The sequence below is a fragment of the Cherax quadricarinatus genome, chromosome 30 (assembly GCF_038502225.1).
Source record: "Cherax quadricarinatus isolate ZL_2023a chromosome 30, ASM3850222v1, whole genome shotgun sequence".
NCBI classification, from domain to species: Eukaryota; Metazoa; Arthropoda; class Malacostraca; order Decapoda; family Parastacidae; genus Cherax; species Cherax quadricarinatus.
In genome coordinates, this window is record NC_091321.1 from 17261458 (window position 1) to 17287789 (window position 26332).

At 46.7% G+C, this 26332-nt stretch overlaps 1 protein-coding gene across 3 annotated transcripts in view; it reads left to right on the forward strand.

Annotated features, from left to right (window-relative positions):
* The window catches only part of LOC128692689 (mRNA decay activator protein ZFP36L1), a 276448-nt gene that overhangs the window by 245618 nt on the left and 4498 nt on the right, over positions 1-26332 (forward strand). The gene's annotated exons all lie outside the window — the stretch shown is intronic.

Sequence of the window (26332 nt, forward strand, 5' to 3'; positions counted from 1 at the left end):
TTTTGGCGAAATTATTACATACACAAATTTTCGCTTGTCCTATATGGCAAGATAAGATGAGCGTTGCTATTTAACCCAAGATAGCAAGTTCTGCCTATTCGGCACCACACACACACACACACACACACACACACACACACACACACACACACACACACACACACACACACCACACACACACCACACACACGCCACACACACGCCACACACACGCCACACACACGCCACACACACACCACACACACACACACACACACACACACACACACACACACACACACACACACACACACACACACACACACACACACACACACCCCACACACACCCCACACACCACACACCACACACCACACACACACACACACACACACACACACACACACACACACACACACACACACACACACACACACACACCACACGCACACCACACACACACCTCACATCACACACCACACACAACACACCACACACACCACACACCACACACACACACACACACCTCACACAAACCCCACACACCACACACACACACACCACACACACACACCACACAGACACACACACACACACACACACACACACACACACACACACAGACACACACACACACCACACACACACCACACACACACCACACACACACCACACACACCATACACCACACACACACCACACACACCACACACACACACACCACACACACACCACACACACACACCACACACACACCACACACACACCACACACACACACACACACACACACCACACACACACACACCACACACACACACCACACACACACACCACACACACACACACACACCACACACACACACACCACACACACACCACACACACACACACACACACACACACACACACACACACACACACACACACACACACACACACGGACCTGGGGACCCTCATCCTCCGAGAAAAGAATAAACTTGCGTGTACGTACATACTGTCTTCTCAGGTAGATCTGTTTGTGATCTGATACAGCCCACTGTGTGGGCGAAACGTTGTCAATAAAGGATCGCATTATGCTGCATTTGTCTCTCCCATCGTGGCGGTATTTTGTATCACTTACCTTCGTGAGTATGACGTGCGTGGGTACGCGAGTCTGGTGGATGTATGAAGGTGTCAAGGGAGTTTAGTGACAAGGGAGGGTGTTTAATGTCATGGGTGTATGTATGTTGGATATGAATCAGTTTATGGCAAAGCGCATATTCCTTTAAGCAGAATTGGATACAGCAGTATTCTGCTTCCCAGTTCAGTATGAAAGTTGCGTAGTTGGAACAAAATTTGTTTGCCTGTCATATTTTACAACGTGCAGAATGGATTTCATAGTGTTGAAATGTGCCAACCTGAGCTGGGAGACTTCAGTAGGGTAATGAGGATATCGGCAAGTATTTCGTAAAGTTACGGCAGCTTAAAAGGCTTCGTTCCAGAAGAGCGGGATTTTTATTACTTGGGAATTACGATCTCTCAAGATGTCCTATCCAATGCACAAGATAAATGAAATCTTTATGAAGATATTTCCATCACAGAGCAGGGCAACAAAATTTCATGTTGGAGAAATGTGCTACCTGGAGAGTATTCTGGGGGATCAACGCTTCCGCGACCCGGTCCATGACCAGGCCTCCCGGTGGGTCAGGGTCTGATCAACCAGGCTGTTACTGCTGGCCGCACGTAGTTCAGCGTACGAACCACAGCCCGGCTGATCCGAGGAAGATTTTGACTACAGTATGTAAGAATACGTATACATAATACATACACGTGCACACAAAACAAGGCATATTCTTTGTTGCAGCCTCCCGACAACCACCAGCCTGTACTAAACAACTAAATGTAGGTTGACCCTGTGACCCAGGGTAAAATGGGCGGGACTAAGCTGCCAGCTAGGGTCTAAAGCTAAAATTATTGGCTAGCTTTCAAAATAGGTTGGACAAATATGAGTGAAAAGGGTTGGGTTTGATTACGAGCTGCCTTATATCGGTTACTGAAGCTGCTTATTTGTGTAGCTTCAGGAATAGGTTGGAATTAAGCTAGTTAGGTACAAAAAAATGGCAGTTTACTTATAGTTGCATGAAAAATGTTCATAAAAAGCTATATATATGTACACTACATAATGCGAGCACCACAATACAGTCCGTAATAATGTTGGTAGAATTACCTACAATGTTAGGTAAAAGGACACATGTGCAACTAATGCCACAAAATGTTGCCGTAGTTGCACCTGTGTCCTTTTTACCTAACACCATATAGTCTCCATGAACATCACAGTGAGAGTGATTGGGTATATTATTATGACGTGGAAAGGTACACAAATGCAGTATAATAGGATCCTTTACTACATTTCGCCCACAAAGTGGGCTTTATCAAGTCACAAACAGATCTGTCTGAGAAGAGAGTACATATTAGCAATGTATATGGGATTAAATATTTCTCATCGGTACTTGAACATGACAGTATATCAGACATGTTAGACGTGTAGTGTTAGGAGGGTGGAAGGTGCTGCTTGCATAGTTCAGGGGTGTAGGTATGTATGGTAGATGCCAGTTTAGTGAGTCAGGTGTAAGTAGTAATGGGGGAGGGGGGATTAGGGTTGTTGCGTGAGTCAGGGATGAGTGAGCCCCCAAGTTAAGTATCCTTGTCCGGTGCAGGAGCACGGAGTAGCTATCCACTGCTCTCGTATGGTGGTGGTGGCGGCAGCAGTGCCAGGAGTGGTTAACGGGTCTGGTGTGGTGGTGGTTCACTGGGATAGTGATATGATCACTGTAGTGGTGGGGAGAAAGGGGGAGGGTTCACTGGGTGATTGGTCTAGGAGTGCTTCACTGGTGGAGTGTTTACTGGGTGATTGTGCTAGTTCACTGTGGTGGAGAGGGCTAGTAGTTGTCCTCAAAGATGATGATTGTACCTGGAGTCGTTTCCGGAGGTCACTGCCCCATGTATCTCGGTCCCAGACCTGGCCTAGTTGCCGGCCTGATCGATCAAGCTATTACTACCCCCCTCCCTCCCCGCAGTCGAATGTATGCATCACAACCTGGCTGATTAGGAACTGAAAAATGATATGATACCGACGAGATGTGGAAAAAGATATGCACAGCTCAGGACATTTATTAAAGGAAACTTTCAATTTAAGTGGCTTCCTCAGTCCTCATGCAGAGATAAGTAAGAACGAGTATATATACAGGTAGAACTCAAGTGGAAAGCATCGAAGAGGGTAGTGTAGTAGTAGTAGTGCAACTAGTGAAATATGTTGGGTTTGAGAAGGACCTGTCAACATCATGTTGCGTCGGTCTCCAGAATGGGCAATATTCTGTTGATCAGCAATTTGGATATAATGTAACTAATGGATATTTGATGGATAGTGTTAACAGCAGTCAGGGCAGCCTCGATAAACTTTCGCCGACGCAAATCTTCCTCCTTAACAATTAATCTAGCCTCACTAAACTTCATGAGGTGTCTAACATCTGACATTATAACTCCCAGGTCTCTCACATTTGACTTACGTTTTATTGAGTGGTTTGAGTTGGTCTTGTAACTGATGCTATTATTTTTCCTCCAATGTTCGGTGACGTAGTAGCTGAAACGTGTCCTCATTGAACTAAATATTGTCAGCCCACTGGAAAACTTAGTTTATATTAGCTTGGAGGCTCGCTGTGTCATGGATGCTATAGCCATACGAATTCTAGTATCGTCTGCAAAGGTTGATGCAGTGCAATGATTTTTCCTTGTCAAACATGAGAAAGAGAAATGGGACGAGTACCCTGCCTGGAGGACTAATATTTCACTGTAGCAGTCGCTGATTTCGCTGTTTACTATTATTCTCTTGGTTCTATTTGTGCAATATAGCGGGTGACCCGCGGCTGCCACGCCCGACCTTGGATCGCCTGGCTGGCTGACCTACACAAGTGTTGGGGGGGGGGGGAGCCCCTGCCAGTGTGCTAGTCTAGTGCGCGCGCGCGCGACAATACTTGTATCTTATCTAGCCAACATGTATGTATGCACACATGCACGTAACTTCTTCCCCCCTCCTCACTCCTGCTCGTCCACACCACTTCCCAGTAAACTTTGGTCGACGCTACAGCTATGGGCGCGTTGGATGGGTATGGATAATAAAAGTATTGTATGTCGTATAGTTGTAGACGAGAGAAAAAAATACCTGTAATGTCATTGAAAGCGAATCCTTTGGATAACTTTAAAAATGGGTTCTACAGGTACAAGTACTTTGACATAGATGCGTGTTCACGCTAACGCGCAGGCGAGAGAAATATATCAATCTACACCTGGAAGATTCTGGAGGGACTGGTTCCTAATATGCGCACAGAACTCACTTCCTACGAAAGCAAAAGACTTGGCAGGCGATGCAACATACCCCCAATGAAAAGTAGGGGCGTCACTGGTACACTAAGAGAAAGTAGATGAATGGTTCAGAGAACCGATGTGTTGATAAATTAGACACACGTGCAACTCTTGGGTATCTTTGAGGAAACGTTTCGCCACACAGTGGCTTCATCAGTCCATACCAAGGAGAATCGTGAAGAACAGGAGAAGAATGAGGTAATCAGTCCCTCAACCTTGAGTCGATGTGGTCAGTCCATCAATCCTGAATAGAATACAGCGTATGTGCCGAGAAGTAGCTTATATACCGTAGGCAGGAGAGGTGCAGCAGACGTAGGTGGTGCATAAGGGGCATCACCAGTAGACGCCTGGTTGTCTTCAAGAGGGAGCTGGACCTAAAGTCGGTGCCGGACCAGCCGGGCAGTGGTTCATACGTTGGACTGCGTGCGGCCAGCAGTAACAGCCTCGTTGATCAGGCCCTGATCCACCGGGAGGCTTGGTCGTGGACCGAGTCGCGGGGGCGTTGATCCTCGAAATACCCTCCAGGTAGATTCCAGGCAGGTAGACACCTGACCAGGGTACCTCGACCTCCGACCTTGTCTTGTGGGGGTGGGCGAAGATGGGCAGGGCAATAATGGTGACTGTTCAATTACCCTGGAGCAGGCCTTGCAGATTGTTATGGATACTGAGGTACGTTATTCTCTACCCTTTATGGAAACTAGCGGCTTTGGGCCAGGTTTGTCTGGTGCTTGCCTGGTTAACCAGGTTGTTGCTGCCTGTGACCCGCTGGCCCACATATCCATCAGTCTGGTTGATCTTGCGCCTGATGAAGATACTTGTCTAATTTCCTCTTAAACACTTCTATGCTTGTTACAACAAAATTTTGATGCCTTGTGGTAAGATGTTAGTCTGGGACTATGAATGTTAGTACAACTTAATCTTATTGTGCCCACGGCGCCCGTGCTTTTCACTGGGTTTATTTTTTTTTCTTCCATAACTCTCTAGAAATGGGACAAGACCCTTTAGTACTTTCCAGGTATATATTATGTATCTTTCCTCTTTTCTAGCCAGTACATATTTATAACCTCTCCAAGCTACCCAAAAACAAGGTTGGGTGAGAATGGTTGGGGTTGAGAAGGACCTGCTGAGTATGGGGCAGTAGGCCCATTTGTTATTCCTAGCTTGTTTTGTTATGTAATACTATATCTCCATGAGTCGGAGCCAAGTAGACCGACTTTTGTTTCCCCTGGTCCCAGATTGTTGTTCACTTGCTGAACTGTAATATGAAGCACCTGCGTGGGCGTGTCGTATGCTCGCGGCCTTCAGTAGTGCTGTGAGTCAGTCTGTGGTGGAAGACAGGAAACCGTGTATCCTGCATGTAAGGCTCTTGTGCGATCACGGCCTCACACCACGCACATGAGCTGTTGGGTGGTGCGAAATTGGAAGGCGGTGTAGAATATGGGGAGCTAAGGGTGAACTGCATTCCCCCTTTCTGCTCTCTTTCTGGGTAGCCTTGTACACGCAGGACACTTTTCCGCTCCACCTTCTGTGGAGTGTGACTGTCACACAGGCATTGTCGTTAGATTAGGTATATGTTGGAGGCAATATAGTTGTCTACACGTGATCTTTAACGCTCCGAGGGTTGTGATAGCCGTAAGGGTTAGTAGGTAACGGAACCAGCATTGTCCAGCGTGTTAAAGAAATAACTGAAAGGACAGATAAAGTACTTTGTACCTCTTGCCGTCTCTTACTCTTGGTCTGGAATTTACCTTTACGAACTGAGAATCACCTAATTATAATTTGCACAAATATTGAGGTGTTTATGTATGTAGCCTTTTAGTATTCCAGTGTGTCCTTGCAGGTTTAGGTGTACTGCAGTAGGGCTACTGGATCACACGATGCAGTTCATGCTCTCGCATAAAGATATTTGCTTCAGTGACACGTGGCTGTTTGTTGCATTAATCGAACATATTTTCTCCAACCTGCAGGAGGCGCAAACCTGCTCTCTACCCCTCTTCCATTTCCAGCCTTCACTCCTTCCCTCTTCCCCTCTACCAAGTCTTTCCTCTGATATGGGTTGACACGTTCATTAAATTCATACCTCATCTTGGTTGTTAGCTAAGGTAATGCCATTAGAATACGAAAATGGTGTTATGTATGGCGATGGTGAGGCTAGTGTGGTGATGGGTTGTAGTTTGATACGCGTTGTAGGTTCTATATATGGCAGGACAGCACATTGGTCTACATCGAACTTGAAGTGTGGGCCAGCAGGCGATCAATACAAATAGCATGTACTAGTAGATGGTATGGGAATACCAACAGGTTGTAAATAATACACAAAAGCAGCATTTGAAAATTTTGCTTAGGCCTGTTTTACAACCGAAACACAAGAGTTTCCAGCTGTTGCTTGTTCTATTCAGCTTTAGAAACAGCCTGGCTGTGCAGTCAGTATAGGAAGTCTGGCCCCAGTCCAGGTTGAGGGTAGAAAAAAAAAACTCGATATTGCTATTATTCTTTTGACAACTGCGGGGACATGGTGGTGGTTTTAGTGCAAATCTGGCTTACAGCCAGGCTCCTGAGAAATCGGTCTAGTTTTCACTCGATGACGGGAAGATGTTCTCTCTCGCAGTAGGGAAAATGAAATGTGGGTATGGGTTACATGATGAATATCTCCCTTATAACATTGGATTGATGCATCTATGATGGCTTATAATCTGTTCAAAAGGTACGACTGGTCAGGTAAGGAAGGGAATATTATAAATGATAACATTATCAGTATGATAGTAAAACAAATAAGAGTACAGGGGAAAAGCTCAGTGTCACAAAGCACTGTCTGGCACCCATATCATCCCTGCCACAAGACTGAGACCTCTTTCTCGCACTCATACAAGATAGGTAAGATTAAAAACAATTTCAGTTGACGATGGTAACTAATTCCAACTGCGTCTATACGAGAATAAAAAAAAAGTACAATGTGTCAAGGCACCCCTAGTAAAAGACTGGGCAGGCGATGCAAAATGCCGCCAATAAAAAGTAGGGGCGCCATTGGTACACTAAGGGAAAACACCATAAGTGTCCGGGGCCCAAAACTGTTCAACAGCCTCCCATCAAGCATTAGGGGAATTGCCAATAAACCCCTGGCTGCCTTCAAGAGAGAGCTGGACAGATACCTAAAGTCAGTGCCGGATCAGCCGGGCTGTGGATCGTACGTTGGACTGCGTGCGGCCAGCAGTAACAGCCTAGTTGATCAGGCCCTGATCCATCGGGAGGCCTGGTCATGGACCGGGCCGCGGGGGCGTTGATCCCCGGAATAACCTCCAGGTAACCCCTTGTACTGATACTCATGACGGGTGCCATGCATGTCAGTAATCCCTCTTTGGGAATAAAATATTTTGTTCCCTCAACCATGCCTTTACCTACCTTTATGCCCTCCGGAGGTTCTGGGCCGGGTTTGGTGTTAGTTGTGCTGTGCTAGCGTAGGTGGTGGGGATGGTGTCAGGGTGGTACAAGGCAGAGGTTGGTGTTAGGGTGATGGTGGCTGGTGCGACCTTGCTTACCCGGATACACACGGGGATGAAAGCTGGAGATGCCTCTTCCTCCATTCTCTCAACCCCCTCCCCATGTTCTCTGCTAATCGCACGCAGTTCCATGTTCAGTGAAGGCACCACAGACCAGATGATGACTTACCTGGAGGTTATTCCGGGGATCAACGCCCCCGCGGCCCGGTCCACGACCAGGCCTCCCGGTGGATCAAGGCCTCATCAACCAGGCTGTTACTGCTGGCCGCACGCAGTCCAGCATACGAACCACAGCCCGGCTGATCCGGCACTGACTTTAGGTATCTGTCCAGCTCTCTTGAAGGCAGCCAGGGTTTTATTGGTAATTCCCCTTATGTTTGGTGGGAGGCTGTTGAACAGTCTTGGGCCCCGGACACTTATGATGTTTTCTCTTAGTGTACCAATGGCGCCCCTACTTTTAATTTGGGGTATTTTGCATCGCCTGCCCAGTCTTCTATTTTCGTAGGGAGTGATTTGTGTGTGTGTGTGTGTGTGTGCGCGTGTGCAGATTCGGGACTATTCCTTCCAGGATTTTCCAAGTGTAGATTTTTTTTTTTTTCTCTCTCTCTCTCTCTCTCTCTCTCTCTTTCTCTTTCTCTTTCTCTTTCTCTTTCTCTTTCTCTTTCTCTTTCTCTTTCTCTTTCTCTTTCTCTTTCTCTTTCTCTTTCTCTTTCTCTTTCTCTTTCTCTCTCTCTCTCTCTTTCTCTTTCTCTCTCTCTCTCTCTCTTTCTCTTTTTTTTTTTTTTTTTTTTCCAAGCGTTCCCAGTAGTTACGATGCTTGACAGAACTTATACGTGCAGTAAAGGTTCTCTGTATCTGCAATTTCACCTGTTTTGAACTAAGGAGCTCGCACAGTTCTCTCAGGAAGATAGCGAGGAGGCTCTTGGCAATTCCTAGTTGTCTTAAAGAGGGATCTCGACAGATTCCTCAAAAATAGTTCCTGAGCAACCGGGTTGTGGTGCATACGTTAAACTGCGAGCAGCAGGCGCTAAGAATCTTGATCGGACCAGCAACCAGATGGCCTGGTCTGAGACGCCGTGGGGGCGGTAACCCTCGGAAGCGACTCCAGGTAAACATTAAAATGGTGTAAAATACCGACAGATTGTTAGGCAAGACACATTTGCAACAGTTAGGTATCCTTAGGAAGACGTAGTTTTGAGGTGGTCAGCCTCAGCCTGGAGGGAGTGACCTCCAGGCCTTTCATTCCCACCTACTACCCTCCTGTCCCCCTTCCTTCCTCACCACACCCTGCCTACCCCCTCACCCAGCCTACGTTTCCCCACGCCTATCCTTCCTACCTATTTACCTACCTCCCTCTCTCTCCTCATCCTGCCTGCCTACCTATCTCCCTCTTCTCATGCGGCCTGCCTACCTACCTACTTCCTCATCCTGCCTGCCTACCTCCCTCCCTCCCTCTCCCTCCCTCCCTCCCTCCCTCCCTCTCCTCATGCTGCCTGCCTGCCTACCTACCTACCTACCTACCTACCTACCTACCTACCTACCTACCTACCTACCTACCTACATACATACATACATACATACATACATACATACATACATACATACATACATACATACATACATACATACATACATACCTTATCCTGCCTACCTACCTACCTACCTTATCCTGCCTACCTACCTACCTCATCCTGCCTACCTACCTCCTCATCCTGCCTGCCTACCTACCTCCTCATCCTGCCTGCCTACCTACCTCCTCATCCTGCCTGCCTACCTACCTCCTCATCCTGCCTACCTACCTACCTCCTCATCCTGCCTACCTACCTCCTCCTCATCCTGCCTACCTACCTCCTCATCCTGCCTGCCTACCTACCTCATCCTGCCTACCTACCTCCTCATCCTGCCTGCCTACCTACCTCCTCATCCTGCCTACCTCCTCCTCATCCTGCCTACCTACCTCCTCATCCTAATCCTGCCTACCTACCTCATCCTCATCCTGCCTACCTCATCCTGCCTACCTACCTACCTCCTCATCCTGCCTACCTACCTCCTCCTCATCCTGCCTACCTACCTCCTCCTCATCCTGCCTACCTACCTCCTCATCCTAATCCTGTCTACCTACCTCCTCATCCTAATCCTGCCTACCTCATCCTGCCTGCCTACCTACCTCCTCATCCTGCCTGCCTACCTACCTCCTCATCCTGCCTACCTACCTACCTCCTTCTCATCCTGCCTACCTACCTACCTCCTTATCCTGCCTACCTCCTCATCCTGCCTGCCTCCTTCTCATCCTGCCTACCTACCTACCTCCTTATCCTGCCTACCTCCTCATCCTGCCTGCCTGCCTACCTCCTCATCCTGCCTGCCTGCCTACCTCCTCATCCTGCCTGCCTGCCTACCTCCTCATCCTGCCTGCCTGCCTACCTCCTCATCCTGCCTGCCTGCCTACCTCCTCATCCTGCCTGCCTGCCTACCTCCTCATCCTGCCTGCCTACCTCATCCTGCCTACCTCCTCATCCTGCCTACCTCCTCATCCTGCCTACCTCCTCATCCTGCCTACCTCCTTATCCTACCCACCTACGTACCTCATCCTGCCTACCTACCTAATCCTCATCCTGCCTACCTACCTCCTCCTCATCCTGCCTACCTACCTCCTCATCCTGCCTACCTACCTCCTCATCCTGCCTACCTACCTCCTCCTCATCCTGCCTACCTACCTCCTCATCCTAATCTTGCCTACCTACCTCCTCATCCTAATCCTGCCTACCTACCTCCTCATCCTAATCCTGCCTACCTACCTCCTCATCCTAATCCTGCCTGCCTACCTACCTACCTCCTCATCCTGCCTACCTACCTACCTCCTTATCCTGCCTGCCTGCCTACCTCCTCATCCTGCCTGCCTGCCTACCTCCTCATCCTGCCTGCCTGCCTACCTCCTCATCCTGCCTGCCTGCCTACTTCCTCATCCTGCCTGCCTGCCTACTTCCTCATCCTGCCTGCCTGCCTACCTTATCCTACCCACCTACGTACCTCATCCTGCCAACCTACCAACCTCCTCATGCATACCTACCTACGTCCTCATGCCTACCTACCTACGTCCTCATGCCTACCTACCTACCTCCTCCTCATCCTGCCTACCTACCTCTTCATCCTGCCTGCCTACCTCCTCATCCTGCCTGCCTGCCTGCCTACCTCCTCATCCTGCCTGCCTGCCTACCTCATCCTGCCTGCCTGCCTACCTCCTCATCTTGCCTGCCTGCCTACCTCCTCATCCTGCCTGCCTGCCTACCTCCCTATCCTACCCACCTACGTACCTCATCCTGCCTACCTACCTACCTCCTTATCCTGCCTGCCTACGTCCTCATCCTGCCTGCCTACCTCCTTATCCTACCCACCTACGTACCTCATCCTGCCTACCTCCTTATCCTACCCACCTACATACCTCATCCTGCCTACCTACCTCCTTATCCTACCCACCTACATACCTCATCCTGCCTACCTACCTCCTTATCCTACCCACCTACGTACCTCATCCTGCCTACCTACCTACCTACCTCATCCTGCCTACCTACCTCCTCATCCTGCCAACCTACCAACCTCCTCATGCATACCTACCTACGTCCTCATGCCTACCTACCTACCTCATGCCTACCTACCTACCTCATGCCTACCTACCTACCTCATGCCTACCTACCTACCTCATGCCTACCTACCTACCTCATGCCTACCTGCCTACCTACCTACCTCATGCCTACCTACCTACCTCATGCCTACCTACCTACCTCATGCCTACCTACCTACCTCATGCCTACCTACCTACCTCATGCCTACCTACCTACCTCATGCCTACCTGCCTACCTACCTACCTCATGCCTACCTACCTACCTCCTCATTTTACCTGTCTACCTACCTACCTCCTCATTTTGCCTGTACCTACCTACCTCCTCACCTTGTCTACCTACCTCCTCATCCTGCCTGTCTACCTACCTCCTCATCCTGCCTGTCTACCTACCTACCTCATCCTGCCTGTCTACCTACCTACCTCATCCTGCCTGTACCTACCTACCTCATCCTGCCTGTCTACCTACCTCCTCATCCTGCCTGTCTACCTACCCCCTCGTTCGTTCGTGAGGGGACAGTCGCGCGCGTTTGTGCTCCGTCAAAAACTGCATGTCTTGATAGTAGCAGAAGGAACAGAATGCGGGAAATAAGCGTGTGCAACCATAAAGTGCATATACTCCTTTGAACAAACAAAAAAGGAATATCAGTGAACGCTAAATAGGAAAATATGGATTATAGTGTCACATGGAGAGTGCCGGTGGAGAAACGGTTACCGTGGGAAATAGACCTGACCAGCACTAGTGAATTATTGCCGGATGTCGACACAAGTGGAAATAAATAAATATCGATCTATCTATAAGTAATATAGTGAGTGACAAGGATATATATGTGCAGTGACATAGTGAACTAAATTGTAGATAAGAGTAATCTTAATTATCCCCAAGTATAGCGTACAATATATAGTGTAGATAGGGGAATATCTTACAAGCGACTGGCACCAGCGAACTATTGCCAGAGGTCCAGTGAAGTGTTAATAACGGATAAGTAACTACTATAGTCATAAGATATGAAACGAGTGGTGGTAGCATTGAGGTGCAGGGAATCACAGCATACATAAATTGAGCATACAACCGTTACCTCTACTAAACAGGAAATAATCTTTTCCATAGAAGTGTAGGGTAAAGTTAGCGTAGGCTAGCTGCTCTGTAAATAATACAATGATCCCAGTATAATGCAGTGAAAAGTGTATTTTGAAAGAATACAGTGTATATCCTTGAGATAAACAGTGTACAGCACTACATAAAAGGAATTTAAATAATAATAGTAATAAAAAAAATAATAGTGGAGTGTGGGCAAGTCTGCCCGGCTCACACCCACCCTACACCCACCACCCACACTACACCCACCACCCACCCTACACCACCACCCACATACTGCAAACTTGGTTCGTATAAATACATCTTGCATATTACTGGTACCAGCAAGAGAAAGGTAAAGTGGAAATCAGTTTTCTTCCGTGGCATACAGAGTGTAGTAGGATACAGACAGGATGTCAGCACAGCACATCTGTGGGACATGTAAAAAAATCCTTGGAAGGAAATCCAGAATCACATGCAACCTATGCTCTTCCAAACACCATATCTCTTGTACTAGACTAAATACAGCCTCAAAAAATGACCTCGAACTAGCAAGGTGCTTCTGGTTGTGCAATAAAGATGTAGAACTTTGGGCAGGTATCAGAAAGGTACTAAGGAGAGTAATAAATGATAAAAATAATCAAGAAAACAAGGATGGCCTCTTGGATAGTCTACCAAAAATATATAAAACATGGGAGCAAGAGATAGTGTATCAAAAAATGCAGAATGTCCATACCACAACAGATGACTCGAAACTATCTAGTCACCCACATGGTGCTAAGCCAGACCCATCCCCCAGTCATAGCACTAATACCCACAGTGCTGGTGCTGGCCCAGGCTCCCCCAGTCATAGCACCAATACCCACAGTGCTGGTGCTGGCCCAGGCTCCCCCAGTCATAGCACTAATACCCACAGTGCTGGTGCTGGCCCAGGCTCCCCCAGGCATAGCACTAATACCCACAGTGCTGGTGCTGGCCCAGGCTCCCCCAGGCATAGCACCAATACCCACAGTGCTGGTGCTGGCCCAGGCTCCCCCAGTCATAGCACTAATACCCACAGTGCTGGTGCTGGCCCAGGCCCAGCCGCTGACCCAGCCCCAGCCCCCAGCCCCCCAGCCCCAGTGCTGACCCAGACCCAGCCCCCAGCCTTACTGCCAGCCCAGACTCTCCTAGGGACACTACCCAAACCACCACAAAAACAGTAAATATACAACCATCTAAAACCGTAAATATACAACCATCATTGCACAAGACCGTGGCCCACAGTACAGATGTTGGAGAGGAGTCTCCTCCTTCTTCCTCTACTGGGGAAAGTAGATGGAATCCAGGACGGGGTGGCCCTGGCTTGGATACTGAGGATTATAGTGCAGTCCCAGAACCTGCAGAAATTGACAACACACCTCCCAGCAATTCTCAACCAAAGGTGAATTTGTGCAAATATTATGCTTGGGGCATCTGTAAGCATGGAATAACGGGAAAAAAATGGGACATGCAACTTTGACCATCCCAAAAAATGTAGCGACCTCCTGTCTAAAGGAGTGTGTCGTTCTTCCTGTACTTTCTTTCACCCAAAAATGTGCCACTCCTCGGTCCTCCAGAAGCAGTGTTACAACATCGAGTGCCCTGCATACCATCTAAAAGGGACCAGGAGGCACAGACCCCACAAGACAAACAATAGTAGCTACGACAACCCTACTCCAGGTGATTTTTTAGTGGCAGGAAACGAAAAAAGAAAATGGAAGGAAATAAAAATAGTCCACCACCTTGGAGCCTTGTTGGACTGGAGGCGCAGCCAGTGGCCACCCATGGCCCTCCAGAATTACAACTACTGATGCCAATTTCAAAATCCCCCCAACAAACACAGAATACAACCTCGTTCACATTTGCTAATATACAGGGCCTTAAGCCATCCACCAACAACAAAATACCTTTTATCAGTGGACTTCTAGTGAAGTCTAATGCAAAGTTTGCATCCTTCACAGAGACTCACACAAAAGATCACTTTGACAGTGAAATATGGATAAGTGGTTACAACCTTTTTAGATGCGACAGAAAAAACAGGCAACAAGGGGGGTTGGCCTGTATGTCAAAGAGTCCCTTATCTGCACGGAGTTGCTGAACACCACAAATGAGGTAGTTGAAGTGTTCTATCAATAAAGATCGAGAACCAAAACCTAGTCATTGTGGTTGTATACAAGCCACCAGATGCAACCTCACAACAGTTCAAGGAACAGCTACTGAAAATCGATTACTGTTTGGAAAACCTTCCAGCTCCATCCCCAAACATCTTACTGCTTGGTGATTTCAACCTAAGGCATACAAAATGGAAGAATGTAGCAAATAATGTTATAGCTGAAACAATCCCCGGAGGTAGCCCAGATGAAAGGTCACACACACATGAGCTACTAAGTCTGTGAAAAACACACCTTAAGCCAGCAGATAGTGGAGCCAACAAGACTAGAAAACACACTTGACCTTCACAAATAATGAGGACCTGATAAGAGACATAAGAATACCAAAAACAACTAATTCCGATCACAATCTAATCGAAGTCCAGACGTACATGCATAGGGGTCCTGAACAGCAGAATGCATGTACCTGTGAAGGTGTCTTCACAAAATACAATTTCAACAACAAGAACATCAACTGGGACCAGGTAAACCATGTCCTAAACGAAACATGTTGGGGAGATGTCTTAAATGACATGGATCCAAACCAGTGCCTTGAAAGGATCAACTTCCTGGTAGCCAAGCATGTTCTAGGCATATTCCCCTAAGAAAGAAGAAGAGCAGGAGTAAACTGGAGAGAAAAAGACGCTCCCTCTACAGAAGACGACGAAGAGTCACTGAGCTCCTCAGGAGTGCTAGAATATCTGATACACGAAAGGAGGCGCTGACCAGGGAAGTGGAAACTATCGAACTTAAGCTAAATGACTCTTACAGGAACCAGGAGAGGCAGGAGGAGCTTAAAGCTATTAGTGAAATTGAAAGAAATTCAAAATATTTCTTTTCATATGCCAAAAACAAGGCAAATACCACATCTAGTATCGGGCCCTTACTCAAACAGGATGGGACTTACACAGATGACAACAAGGGAATGAGTGAAATATTGAAATCCCAGTACGACTCTTGTGTTTAGTGAACCACTAATCGGTCTGAGGATCGACGACCCAAATGATTTCTTCATGAATGAGCCTCAAAACTCCATAAATGTATGCCAGATTTCCGACATTACCCTAACTCCGATAGATTTCGAAAAAGCCATTGACAACATGCCTATGCACTCAGCCCCGGGGCCAGACTCGTGGAACTCTGTTTTCATTAAGAACTGCATGAAGCCCCTCTTCGCGTGCCCTAAGTACACTATGGAGGAGGAGCTTGGACATGGGTGAAATTCCAGTCACTTAAAACAACGGATATAGCCCCACTCCATAAAGGTGGCAGCAAAGCATTAGCTAAGAACTATAGACCAATAGCTCCGACGTCCCACATCATAAAAATCTTTGAAAGAGTGCTAAGAAGCAGGATTGCAAATCACCTGGATTCCCAAAATCTGCACAATCCAGGGCAACATGGGTTCAGGGCAGGTCGCTCCTGCCTTTCACAACTACTGGATCACTATGACATGGCCTTGGATGCACTGGAAGAAAATTAGAATGCAGATGTAATATACACAGACTTTGCAAAAGCATTTGACAAATGCAATCATGGCGTAATAGCCCATAAAATACGTGCTAAAGGAATAACTGGGAAAGTGGGGAGATGGATCTTCAACTTCCTAACAAATCGAACACAAAGAGTAGTGGTCAACAGAGTTAAATCGGAGGCTGCCATAGTGAAGAGCTCTGTTCCACAAGGCACAGTACTAGCCCCCAGCTTATCCTCATATCAGACATAAACAGAGATATACACCACAGCACCGTATCATCCTTTGCGGATGATACTAGAATCTGCATGAGACTGTCATTGCTGAGGACGCGGTTAACCTCCAAGAAGATATAAAATAACTAGAACAGAGTATACTACTGACTCCGGCCATACAATAGAGCGGAAAAATAATGTAAGGGACCTGGGAGTAGTAATGTCTGAGGATCTCACTTTCAAGGATCACAACAGTGCCACGATCGCACGTGCAAAGAAAATGATAGGATGGATAATGAGAACTTTCAAAACGAGAGATGCCAAGCCCATGATGATCCTTTTCAAATCACTTGTTGTCTCTAGGCTGGAATACTGCTGTACATTAACATCTCCATTCAAAGCAGGTGAAATCGCAGATCTAGAGAGTGTACAGAGATCCTTTACTGCACGTATAAGTTCTGTCAGGCACCTTAACTACTGGGAACGCTTGGAAGCACTTGACTTGTACTCGTTGGAACGCAGGAGGGAGAGATATATCATAATCTACACTGGGAAAATCTTGGAAGGAATGGTCCCAAATCTGCACACAGAAATCACTCCCTACGAAAGTAAAAGACTGGGCAGGCGATGCAAAATGCCCCCAATAAAAAGTAGGGGCGCCATTGGTACACTAAGGGAAAACACCATAAGTGTCCGGGGCCCAAAACTGTTCAACAGCCTCCCATCAAGCATTAGGGGAATTGCCAATAAACCCCTGGCTGCCTTCAAGAGAGAGCTGGACAGATAACTAAAGTCAGTGCCGGATCAGCCGGGCTGCGTGCGGCCAGCAGTAACAGCCTAGTTGATCAGGCCCTGATCCATCGGGAGGCCTGGTCATGGACCGGGCCGCGGGGGCGTTGATCCCCGGAATAACCTCCAGGTAACCTCATCCTGCCTACCTGCATACCTACCTTTTCATCCTGCCTACCTACATACCTACATCTTCATCCTGCCTACCTACATACCTACCTCTTCATCCTGCCTGCCTGCCTACCTCCTCATCCTACCTACCTACCTCATCCGGCCTACCTACCTACCTCATCCGGCCTACCTACCTACCTCATCCGGCCTACCTACCTACCTCATCCGGCCTACCTACCTACCTCCTCATCCGGCCTACCTACCTACCTCCTCATCCTGCTCACCTGCCTACCTACCTCATCCTGCCTGCCTGCCTACCTACCTCCTCATCCTGCCTACCACCACCACCTTATCATACCTACCTTCCTCCTCCCCCTCCCCTCACCCTGCCTACCCCTCTCCCTACCCTAGCTGGCGGGTATTCCGGGGATCAACGCCCCCGCGGCCCAGTGCACGACCAGGCCTCCTGATGAATCATTGCCTGATCAACCAGGCTGTTACTGCTGGCCGCACGTAGTCCAACGTACGGACCCCCTCCCCTTACCCTGCCTACCTCCATCCCTTCCCCTCACCCTGCCTACGTCTCTCCCTTCCCCTCACCCTGCCTACGTCTCTCCCTTCCCCTCACCCTGCCTACATCTCTCCCTTCCCCTCACTCTGCCTACGTCTCTCCTTCCCATTCCCTCACCCTCTCTCCCTTCCTTCCCCTCTCCCTGCCTACCTACCTGGAGGGCATTCTGGGGATCAACGCCCCCGCGGCCCGGTCCATGACTAGGTCTCCTGGTGGCTCAGGGCCTGATCAACGAGGATGTTACTGCTGGCCGCACGTAGTCCAACTTACGAACCACAACCTACCTCTCTCCCCCACCCTACCTACCGCTCTTTCCCCTCTGCCTACCCCTCTCTCCCCCTAACCCTGCCTACCTTTCTCCTTTCCCCTCATCCTGCCTGCCTGCCTGCCTGCCTACCTACCTACCTCCCTTCCCATCACCCTGCCTATCTACCTCCCTTCCCATCACCCTGCCTACCTACCTCCCTTCCCATCACCCTGCCTACCTACCTCCCTTCCCATCACCTTGCCTACCTCCCTCCCTTCCCATCACCTTGCCTACCTCCCTCCCTTCCCATCACCGTGCCTACCTCCCTCCCCACACCCCCCCACCCAACCTCCCACCCCACCCCCCACCTACCTACCTCCCTCCCCACACCCCACCTACCTACCTCCCTCCCCACACCCCACCTACCTACCTCCCTCCCCACCTACCTACCTCCCTCCCCACACCCCACCTACCTACCTCCCTCCCCACACCTCACCTACCTCCCTCCCCACACCTCGCCTACCTCCCTTCTTCCCCTCCCCACTCTCCCTTCGACAACCTTTGCCAAATGGTGGCCTGGTGGTTAACGCTCTCGCTTCACACGGTGAGGGCCTGGGTTCGATTCCCAGCCAGAGTAGAAACATTGGACGTGTTTCTTTCACCTGTTGTCTATGTTCCCCATCAGTAAAATGGGTACCTGGGTGTTAGTCGACTGGTGTGGGTCGCATCCTGGGACACTGACCTAAGGAGGCCTGGTCACAGACCGGGCCGCGGGGGCGTTGACCCCCGGAACTCTCTCCAGATAAACTCCAGATAATTACTCGTGCCGTCGTCACTTCTTGTCTCGTTTGAGTCTGGTTCATTTCGACTTAACTTCCTTTCGTTCTACGCGCCCGCCAGCTTCCTCTTTTACACACGTAGAATGTTCAGGATATTATCCTACCTCTGGTATGCTACCATTTCGAGAGTTCCATCCACAACAGTGAACTAACATTTAGCTCTCTATTAACTGCTAGGCTAACATGGAATGGTTGTAAACAGACTTGCCCCATGCATCTGGTACAGCCTGGGACCCAACTCATAATGGATACTTAAGTTAACGTTGAAAATATCCCTTGCTTTCGGTGGCCCTCCTCTTTCGGTCTTATTCCATCTTGCCTCTCCTGTTTGGCTTACTTTCACGTCTCTGTAACTATCAAATCCATGTCTTAATGAAGTTTCCATATTCGGATGGGTAGATTTCATTATATAAACCTACCTTGATTGCTACAGGAAAATGTAGCCACATTTTGTTTCCACACACTAACTAGGGTAGCCACACTGCTAGTATTACCTAGGTTGACATGTCTTCAGAGTAAAAATCTGATGCGGACCTTTAGTCAAAGTTGAGCTTATAGTCAGGCCAAAACTTTGTCTATGGACACTTTATAGTAGTAGCCAGTGATAAGGGAGGGAGTAAGAGCGCGGTGGCGATAATGGTGGGGAGAGGGGAGCCGATGAGAGTAGCATTATCAGCAATGGCTACGGTGGGGCAGAGGGGTTGGACCGCTTGGGAAAGTTGCAGAGTGGAGCTCCTCAAACTTTCGCTTGGGCCAGCCGGGCGCCTCACTTCTAGACCCTGGCTACTGAGAGGTGACATGCGTCATGAAGGACTTGTGGAAAGGTGGGGGGGGGGGGGGATAACACAGTCAGAGGACAAGCCGTACCAGGGTATCCAGTCATCGGAAAATATGAGTTTAGCTTGTTAGGCTGTCTTACTAGCGGTCTTGGTTGTTTGTGCAGTGAGAGTGGGAGTCCGGGGTGGGCAGAGCACGCATACTTCTACTCTAATGAAAGGTCTCAACCAAGTGAATACTAATAGTGTCGTTAACCCCTCTACTATGCACCCAGAGACTTGTGCACCTACGCAGGGCAACCAGGCTGGGATGGATATAATTATAGTTACCAAGGGCTGAACCACATACTTTGCATTTGGTTTGATCACCTGTTCCTGCCAAACTTCCAGAAGCCTAAGCCTGGCTACAACAGTAGTCAGTCTTCACATTGCAAATTGCCCGATAAACGTACTTATTTACATTCATGTTACAGTGAGTGAGTGATCTACTTAGGCTACTAAATGTATTCTTATAACATTGTTTCGAACCTAGTCATTGTGATAGTCTACAAGCCTCCGGATGCAACATCCCAGCAATTCCAGGAACAGCTGTTAAAAATTGACCACTGTCTGGAAAACCTTCCAGCTCCTGCACCCAACATCTTGCTCCTGGGGGATTTCAACTTAAGGCACCTAAAATGGAGGAATATAGCAAATAATATTGTTGCAGTAATAACACCAGGAGGCAGCTCTGATGAAAACTCACACTCACGCGAGCTTTTAAATCTCTGCACAAAATTCAATTTAAACCAGCAAATAATAGAGCCTACTAGACTGGAGAATACACTAGACCTCATCTTCACTAACAATGATGATCTGATAAGAAATATCACCATATCAAAAACAATATACTCAGATCACAACATAATTGAGGTTCAGTCATGTATGCGCGGAGCCCCAGACCGACATAATGAGATTAGTCACGAGGGAGCATTCACCAAATTCAACTTCAATAACAAAAACATAAAGTGGGACCAAGTAAACCAAGTCCTAACCGATATAAGCTGGGAAGATATACTAAGCAACACAGACCCCAACTTATGCCTAGAACAGATTAACTCGGTAGCACTCGATGTATGCACAAGGCTTATTCCTCTAAGAAAAAGGAGGAGTAGATGTAAAACAGAAAGAGACAGGCGCTCCCTTTACAGGCGACGGAAAAGAATAACAGAGCGGCTAAAAGAGGTCAATATATCTGAAATGCGTAGGGAGACACTGGTCAGAGAAATAGCAAGCATCGAACTTAAGCTAAAAGAATCCTTTAGGAGTCAGGAATCGCGGGAAGAACTAAAAGCCATAAATGAAATCGAAAGAAACCCAAAGTATTTCTTCTCCTATGCCAAATCAAAATCGAGAACAACGTCCAGTATTGGGCCCCTACTTAAACAAGATGGGTCCTACACAGATGACAACAAGGAAATGAGTGAGCTACTCAAGTCCCAATATGACTCAGTTTTTAGCAAGCCGCTAACCAGACTGAGAGTCGAAGATCAAAATGAATTTTTTATGAGAGAGCCACAAAATTTGATTAACACAAGCCTATCCGATGTTATCCTGACGCCAAATGACTTCGAACAGGCGATAAATGACATGCCCATGCACTCTGCCCCAGGGCCAGACTCATGGAACTCTGTGTTCATCAAGAACTGCAAGAAGCCCCTATCACGAGCCTTTTCCATCCTATGGAGAGGGAGCATGGACACGGGGGTCGTCCCACAGTTACTAAAAACAACAGACATAGCCCCACTCCACAAAGGGGGCAGTAAAGCAACAGCAAAGAACTACAGACCAATAGCACTAACATCCCATATCATAAAAATCTTTGAAAGGGTCCTAAGAAGCAAGATCACCACGCATCTAGAAACCCATCAGTTACACAACCCAGGGCAACATGGGTTTAGAACAGGTCGCTCCTGTCTGTCTCAACTATTGGACCACTACGACAAGGTCCTAAATGCACTAGAAGACAAAAAGAATGCAGATGTAATATATACAGACTTTGCAAAAGCCTTCGACAAGTGTGACCATGGCGTAATAGCGCACAAAATGCGTGCTAAAGGAATAACAGGAAAAGTCGGTCGATGGATCTATAATTTCCTCACTAACAGAACACAGAGAGTAGTCGTCAACAGAGTAAAGTCCGAGGCAGCTACGGTGAAAAGCTCTGTTCCACAAGGCACAGTACTCGCTCCCATCTTGTTCCTCATCCTTATATCCGACATAGACAAGGATGTCAGCCACAGCACCGTGTCTTCCTTTGCAGATGACACCCGAATCTGCATGACAGTGTCTTCCATTGCAGACACTGCAAGGCTCCAGGCGGACATCAACCAAATCTTTCAGTGGGCTGCAGAAAACAATATGAAGTTCAACGATGAGAAATTTCAATTACTCAGATATGGTAAACATGAGGAAATTAAATCTTCATCAGAGTACAAAACAAATTCTGGCCACAAAATAGAGCGAAACACCAACGTCAAAGACCTGGGAGTGATCATGTCGGAGAATCTCACCTTCAAGGACCATAACACTGTATCAATCGCATCTGCTAGAAAAATGACAGGATGGATAATGAGAACCTTCAAAACTAGGGAGGCCAAGCCCATGATGACACTCTTCAGGTCACTTGTTCTATCTAGGCTGGAATATTGCTGCACACTAACAGCACCTTTCAAGGCAGGTGAAATTGCCGACCTAGAAAATGTACAGAGAACTTTCACGGCGCGCATAACGGAGATAAAACACCTCAATTATTGGGAGCGATTGAGGTTCCTAAACCTGTATTCCCTGGAACGCAGGAGGGAGAGATACATGATTATATACACCTGGAAAATCCTAGAGGGACTAGTACCGAACTTGCACACGAAAATCACCCACTACGAAAGCAAAAGACTTGGCAGACGATGCACCATCCCCCCAATGAAAAGCAGGGGTGTCACTAGCACGTTAAGAGACCATACAATAAGTGTCAGGGGCCCGAGACTGTTCAACTGCCTCCCAGCACACATAAGGGGGATTACCAACAGACCCCTGGCAGTCTTCAAGCTGGCACTGGACAAGCACCTAAAGTCAGTTCCGGATCAGCCGGGCTGTGGCTCGTATGTTGGTTTGCGTGCAGCCAGCAGCAACAGCCTGGCTGATCAGGCTCTGATCCACCAGGAGGCCTGGTCTCAGACCGGGCCGCGGGGGCGTTGACCCCCGGAACTCTCTCCAGGTAAACTCCAGGTATATTATTTTATTACTATTATTATTCCTAATGATAAACAGTAAAACACCAATGTTGTATTCTACATATATCCTTCAGGGCACTTTTTTGGAAAATTTATCCTTCAGGGTACTTGGCTAATTTATCAACTTTATCATGGAGTAATCCAGTGTAATTTAATACATAATTGTACATTAATTCCTTTTCCCCAGATTTTTGAGTATCTATATCTGGCTTCTCCAAAGAGCTTGTTAGCCATGCGGGTCAAACGCTTTCAGTGATATGGAATCAGTCAGGTTCAGTGTTATAAGTTACCTTTAGTGTCATTAGGATAACAAATAATTTAGTTTGCAGTGTAGACACCCAGTTGTTAATTCTTATAACTAACACAACATAATTCATATCATTTTTATCTAGGGAGGTGGCAGCAAAAGCAGATGCAGCCCTGCCAGTAGACTCCTTAGATCTATCAGTGATAGGCTCCTTCATAAGAATATTTAAGGCATGTGATAAAGGCATCTTTAAATGCTTGATGAATATGGAATTCCATGTGTCTGGGCGGGGGTGGAGTGCACGGACATGCAATTAGTGGCTTAATGAGTGATTGAGCTGAGTAGTATATGATAAGGCCTGCATTGTTATTTTTTCTTGACAAATTAAAAACTACATTAGCTACCTCCTGGCCATATTTCTGTAGTCAGAAGAGTTTAAGAAACCGAATCAAGGACAAGCCACAGCAGATGTTTAATGAAGTGGGAGAAAGTGAGAGGGAATCCCAAGGTGTGACGGAGGGGACGGTAATAGAAAGGATGTGGCAGACTAAATTGGGTGTAAGGTCAGGCTTTCATGGTGGTATCCTGATCACCAGATGCAGCCTGGAGTGGTATAGGTGATTATATATATATATATATATATATATATATATATATATATATATATATATATATATATATATATATATATATATATATATATTTATACATTATACATAGCAATCAAATACACACTGATTTCCTGTAGTCTACATGACAGTTACACAGTGGGCATAACACCCAGACATGTCTCCCTGTCATATTTCATGTGGTAAATTGCATAAATGAAATAATAAACGCTGTAAACCTGAGCTGGCAATGAAAATATTGTTAAACATCCACTATTGGTTCAGAAGCTACAGCAGCTTAGAAGGTTTCAGCACTTTGAAATGCCATCTCTCAGAATGGTATATACCCCAAACGAGGGAAATGGAATGTGAAGGCATTCCATTTCCTTCGAGTTAGTTCATGGAGAGAGTGGACGAGTTGGTTAGGAGGAAGGGTGGTGGTTGTTGGAGTGAGTGTTGCATAAAGCTGTGACAGCAAGGATAATGATGAGAGAAGTGTGGGAGGAGCCACTTTTTCCATACTAAACTACACCCCTTTCCCTCACACCCTTCTTCCTAAATGCTCCCATCATCCCCCCCTCCTTTATGCTCGCTTTCATTTCCACATCTCCATCTATTCCTCTTGCTCAGCTCTCCACCCCATTTCTCGTTTTGCATTGTGATTTACGTATGAGTGAATTAACATTATATAACAAAACCTGAATGAGCAAAAGTTTCTAGTGCTCTGTAAATACAACACTTTTCTGCAGCCTATTTTTTATGGATAGTGATATTTCTAATATTGCCGTAATTTATTTATAGATGTGACAAACGCAGTAGTACCAGGCCATAAACTAAGTCAGCAATATACAGGGATCAACAGAGCAGGACAAAGACAAGGCAAACATACCAGGGATAGATGTCTTTACCCATGTGTTCCTTCACCATGTATTTACAGTATTATAATGTTAATATAGTAAATTAACAGTATAATGAGAGGCCCAAGAGCCACTCAAAGCAACAAGTGATTTTTGAGTTGGCAAGTCTGTGTCCCAGCAAGACAGACAGGTGTGACATCACCTTGACTGGGAAAAAGCATGCTCTCACCTGATTGGAGGGTTAAACTGGACAAATATAGTGGGGCCCTAGGACTGCTGAATTGCCAGTTCACTAGTTGAGAAGGCATGCCAATAGTTGTAATGAATGTCAAATAAAATGTAACATACTTGGTGCATGCTACAATGTGTCGAAATTGGACGTACTGTAACATTCTTAAACTTGTATACAGAACAATAGGGCCTCCATTCCAAGGACCTGCCGTTGATACCGAAACCGTGGATAATAGCAAACCTTATATATAAGTCTTATTTTAAAGTTTGAGAAATTATGCACAATATGTAGAGAATTATCACTTTCATTGAGTGGAAGCACTTCACGGCTTCTCTTAGGCTTTGAAGAACTGGGAGTGTTTCTACTTTTGCGCTTTGGGGCCATTATTCTGCAAAATTAAGAAGTATTTTTGGGCCACAGTGAACTGTGGATAACTGAAACCGTGGATGCCGAATCAGTGGATGCAGGGCTTCTACTGTAGTTACATCTTTGGTTACCTCTTCATGCCAGCACTATTTCACAATTTCAGTTATTCCCAATCCTTTGTTAATCCATACATCTTCCTGTTATTTTCCTTGTATTATGTCTCCATTCTTTACTGATGGCAGCATAGTATGACCCTAGTGGGTTTAGTGCTTCTTTTATTATATTATTTACTGATAGAAAACAATTCTCCATTCTCCCAGCTTCTAGTCCAACTCAGGTTGTGGCACACCTGTATTTATAGTTTTTAAAATAACTCTTACGTGTCATTTCAGCCTCATTAATGTATCTAGTTGTAGTTATAACATTTATTAGTGCATTAGTTCATCTTATTTTAGATTTTAATTATTTTATGGGATACTATGTATGATTTGTTTACTGTATAAGCAGACAATTTAACCTATAGTAGGTGGTCAGGTCTCAATAAAGGAGTGGAACAGATGGCCTGAACAAGTTTGTCAGTCTTAGCATAAACCAGTTCAGGAAGAAAGCTAAAAGGCTCTAAATGAATGTGAAGCTACAGAAAGGGAGGAGAGTGGTTTCTTGTGTAGTTAATATTTGTGTACCCATTGTAAGCTGATTTTCTTCGTTCACGTAAAATAACTTGGTTCATGTTATTCCTATTGTACCTCTTTTTACTATAACTGATTTTCATGCAGTGAATTTCTTAGTTTTAATTTTTAAAATTATGATTGTGATTTCTACTCTATCATATTGCTAGGCTTTTTATTATTAAGATATTACAAAGACCCCAGTGGAAACAAGTCATTGAATTTTTTCCATCTGTACATGTTACAATGTATGCTATTTGTAATCACCTGAATTTGCATAACTGTGTTTAAATTAACTTAATACTCAATCTGTTAGTAA